General features: G+C 43.7%; 1 long non-coding RNA gene across 1 annotated transcript; it reads left to right on the top strand.

Annotated features, from left to right (window-relative positions):
* Positions 1-261: 261 nt before the first annotated feature.
* LOC144169220 (uncharacterized) lies at positions 262-4705 on the top strand. Its single transcript, XR_013322393.1, has 4 exons — positions 262-437; positions 3985-4153; positions 4349-4494; positions 4581-4705. It is a non-coding gene; the product is annotated as an uncharacterized LOC144169220 (long non-coding RNA).
* The last annotated feature ends 249 nt before the right edge of the window (positions 4706-4954 follow it).

Below are 4954 nucleotides of genomic sequence, written 5' to 3'. Positions count from 1 at the left end.
AAAAAGTTGGCCGAAACGATTACGATACGACCGCCACTTCATTGCGGCATACCGTGCGCATGCGTTGACAGCATGGAGGAAAGAATACAAGGCAGCGCCGCTTGCGTGGATGCATGGTATAGTGGGACGGCAACGGGTACAACGACGATGAGGGAAAAACGGGACTGCGTGAACACTTTTAACGACAGCAGCGCCCCTACGTCTCAACGTTTGCGGAAGCTAGTTTTTGTTCGTCCGCACGCAGCGCAACTAGTGGCCTTCTATAGCGGTTTTCTCGATTGCTCGCGTTATGCGCCTGATGTACTAAATGAACTGTCGGTCAGACTGGCGGGAACGGTTACCAGTTTGGTTGTGGCGTGAAACTGCGGATTTCTTCATGTCCTCGGGCTGTATTTACTGTTCGACGAAGTGAAGTTTTGCCGGGAGGCGCAAAAAAGGTCAGTGCTGCTTATTTATGTTCTGGTAACGGTTGTTGTTCTTTGACTTGTTCATCACTGCGTCCGATAAACGTGCCGCTCCGCTGCCTGTTCGATGCGAGAAACGTTTGCTGCCGTTATTCACTATTCGCCCCGAGCGCGAACACAGTCGGCCCCTGGCGGCGGCGGGACGAACCGCTCCTAGTGTGGATGGCGCTTTCGCGTCGTCTGCTTTTTCACGTTGCGTGCGGCGCAAGACGCGTGCTGCACACGACAAAACAACCAATATGTGTGCTCGTTTGGCAGTAAGCAATGACATGGTTACCTCTGCTTGCGCATTTCCTCTAGAAACGCAATAATCAGCGGCCGTTGCGGGTTAATACGCTGGTTTAATTCCACGAAACATCTTCGCCCTGGTCACCGCTTGAGTGTGAAACGTGTTATAAACATTGCTTCCACACATCGCACTGTTCTTATTGTTGAGTTCAGTCGTCTGCCGTTTCGGAAACGTCGAAGGGTGCTTTTTGAAGGTGGCGTGGTGACTATTTAAAAGATAAAAGTTTAGTACGCGAAACGGGTAAGAAGCGACAATACCTGTGTATACGCGTCCAAATTCCACACCCTTTTAAAATTGCGCTGTGTCCTTATAGAAAAAAGAAACAAACAAAAACATTTACTCTGCACACGACCCGTGCGCTATCGCCCATACATTACCGGACACGTATTTTACACCCGCAAGCGCCTGTGTGATCGTGTCCTTCCCGTACCTTTTCTAAAATAAATACCATTTTTGGACAGTCGTTGTTTATACTGAGGAGGAGGAATAAACATTTATTCAACTGTATCGAGTTGCTAATTTCACGTATTATTTAAAATACGTTTCTATAGATGCGCAAGAGTATTTAGGGGGGATTTTTCGGTAAAATTAAGCAGTTGTGAGTTTGCGTCTGTCATGTGGCATTTCGTGTGTCATTTCCATATATATCATTTTCAAATCCGACATGAATCACCTTGTCCAGAAACGTGTCTCACTCAGCATAACCAAATGCCTAATATTGTCACGTCTTAACCTCTTAAGGTGGACCTAAGTTTAAAGAAAGAGGAGAAAACGCGTAATACAATGCACGTTGTTGCCCACATGTGTGAGAGGTGTGTGCCATGACTCGCTGTTTTTTTTTAATTTTTTCCCCACAATGATTGCTTTCTATACAATTTTGAAAATGGCGAGCCACAATTCCTGGACAATCCCGGACCAAAGGGGGGCTAATCAGTTTTGAAAATACGTACTGCTTTTTCACCGCTACAGTACACGACGCCTAGTGTAGTTTCGATTGCAAGTAATACTGATAACCACAGTTTGGCTTTTCGCTGCTCTTGCAACGTTGGCAGGACCCCCCCCCCCCCAACCCCTTCCCGAAAAAAAAAACTAAATGCACAGAATTTCATTTTTTAGCCAATCCTCAAGAATTAAATGCCAAGACAAAGGCGATATTCAGTTTACAAAATAAAGTAGTTACCGGGAAACCGTTGCGCTGATTCGCAACGAGAAATAAAAAGGAAATGTTTTACTACACCTGCAACAGCACAACTTTATTTATTGCCATCTTTAGGGTTCGTAAGCGACCGTATACGCAAGAATGCAAACACATTTCGCTGTTGCAGGCACCTGTTAGATTTTAGAAGGAACGCAAATGGTCAACAGAGCAGCCGTAACAGAAAATTCGTGCTCACTGTGAGGTTCCAGAAGCTTAGTTTGCACACTGTAAACCTGCTTGTCACTTTGCGACTACCTAGCTAAACATAATATGTTGATTGCACTGCGTGCGTTGACAATTCAATTCGCAAGTTCACTTGCGACGAAAGCCGTAAATAAGTGATCCGAAACCGTTATTCATCAAACCTTCCTTCAGAGTCGTTAAAATTTCATTTAAAAGACCCGTTAGAGCGGTTACATTTATATCTCTGCGCTGATCAAAATTCAGTAATTTTATGTTGCCTTTTGAACACACAAAAAATATCGTAAGTTCTTAGAAAGAATTTCGGGGCAGTTAAGTAGTGTTATTATTTCAGGGCATCCCACAAATGCAAGAATGCGTCATGCTACCAGTGAAAGCGATTGAGATGGACGTTGTAAACTGAATTTCAGAGATCGAGGCTTCCTGATTTGTTTCTATTTATGCTTTTATTGAAGGCTCAAAGCCATAGTCTGGAAAGATCGAGCTTGCTAAGAGCCACAGCGTACAAGTTCATTGTCACATTTACGGCCATTCTGAGATTCCCGATGAGTCGTCGCTTTTTTTTTTTTTTTTTTTTGGCATAGTAATGAAAACTGACTGCCGCTTCCATGCTATACATTGAACGTTGAGGAACCGAACTACAGCATACCACTCTTGTTTGCATCTTTTGTGCGCACATACGCCGGGAAAAAGACACGAAGCGCGCCCACAGTGTGCATTCTTACGGGCCGCTCAGCGGAGCATCCACACTAGCAGCGCGATGCTGTCGCCACCTACATGTCGAGCTCGCGGCGAATAGCTTGTGTATTTGTGGGTCGGAGTCGGCTTGACATTTCTGACTGCGTAGGTTAGATAATGCTATTTAGAAAGTGGCTGGTGCGCGCATTTCTCGAGTCTGCATGTCCCCTTATGGTGTGGTGTTGCTTAGTTGTATATTGACGGTTGATGTACCTGTCAGCGGTACTGAATCTTCTCGGGTTAGTCGCACGCTATTGTCTCACGCGCACCCACTACACAACATGTTTGTCGGAGCGTCTGTCTTTAGACTTATCGGTATTTTCAAACTTCCGTGTTAATTGCGTTGTGTTGGTCTCCTGAGAGCCATAAATTTACTGTGCTAATCACGCTATTCCGCCTAATGTTAATGTGCGTTCAAGGCGTTGGCGGCAGCACTGCTTTTTATCTGTGCTGTGTGTGTGTAGTTGTTCCTTGTTTCTTCCAATGCCTTCGATGAATTCAGATGGTCTATTTACACTAGTCAACGTTAGTTGGCTCCCTGACGTGTAGTGAAATGCAAGGGAAAGTGGTTGTCTGAGCAGTAGCGTAGTAACAAAACGTTCCTTTTGTGGAGGGGAAGGCAGGTGGAAACACGCAGAAAGTGTGGTGCCGTTTCTATGCTGTCAATGTCAGTGGTAACCTGAGACCTCAGAATAATTACCCATAAAACTCACGTGTGGACTATTAGAAGTTTTAACGTCACAATGTAAGTTTAAAAATAATCCATTCCTGCCATTTTATGCTATCAATGTCAGTGGAAGCTCGAGAGTTGGAATAATTTTCAGAACGCTCGGGTGCAAAGTTGTTGCATCATGATGTGCACCAAACATTAATCCATTTCTGTTCTCCTTTGAACGTATAAATTATACTGCAAAAGCAGATTGCTTCATTCTGTATTCATACTCAATGACCTGTTCAGAAAGAGTATATGGCTGACTGTGGAGACATTTGACCCTCCACTGATAGGTTGTGACAAATGTTTTTGTTCCTCTGCAAAAAAAAAAACAAAAAAAATGAAAACAAATTATTTCCTTTCTTTACATGCTCCTGCGAAGTCATGGTTGTGGCATTCACTGGCTGAATACATCTTTGGCATGCTGAAGGGTCGTCGGGGAGAGTGTGGCGGATTATGAATGCCCTGTGGAGCTCATAAGCCACAAAAGAGTACTTTTTGAGTCGTGCATATTGTGCAGATATTCACCAGTTCGCATAGACCAAGGACAGGTGAGCTTAAAGTATGTTAAAATATTTTCATATCTCAAATTGTTTAGCAAGAAGAGATTATCTGGGCTTCCGCTGTAAAAAAGACATTCTACTTTCGTAGAACGAATCAGACATTGTTCAATATTTTCTCGTGCTCCCTGGGTAAAGCAAGGCATAAATTTATTCTCTGATATTCTTGTACTGTTTATTTTCTAGGCAATAGGGCGAAGATAGACCTAAAACAGCGGTACAAGGAATGCATAAGGCCATTTTAATTGTATTTGGACCCCTTCTTGGAAGTGTATCATCAGAAGGCAACACATTAAAGCTCTTGCACGGGATGAAATCATTGCATTCTACAAGTAAGTACGCACTGCCCTTTTTGGGTCTTTCATGGCGCGTTTTTCGGTAGTTTCTTTATAACTAATGGTTTGAAACTTCTTTTCAGTGACAGCTTGGCCTGTGGCTCAAGGTGACAGTACGAGCTTTTCGGAACACGTCAGCAAAACTTTCCTGGAAGTGCACTTTGAGACTGCCCTGGCAGAAACACCCGGGTCTTAATTTGGGTTGGGTAAGCTCGCATTTTGTTTTTGCGAGACTCAATTTCTGGGTCGGTTTGTCCCAATAAAATCTCACTGTTAAGAAGTTATCGTGAACGCCAATATTGGCCATTGTGTTCACATTCCGCCTATTACGAATGCTCCAACAGTGGCCAAAAAAAAAAAAAACACTATTGTGTATTTTAGTTTTGTAAATATTTAGCTTTTACACCTTGAGAGTTGTTGCTGTGATTTGCCAGCACCACGGACACGCCCAATGTGG

Source organism: Haemaphysalis longicornis, unplaced genomic scaffold (genome assembly GCF_048455015.1).
Source record: "Haemaphysalis longicornis isolate Haplotype H1 unplaced genomic scaffold, Haemaphysalis longicornis Haplotype H1 scaffold_1, whole genome shotgun sequence".
In the NCBI taxonomy this organism is placed as follows: Eukaryota; Metazoa; Arthropoda; class Arachnida; order Ixodida; family Ixodidae; genus Haemaphysalis; species Haemaphysalis longicornis.
Note: the sequence above shows the minus strand (reverse complement) of the source record. Positions and strands in the feature narration are given on the sequence as shown.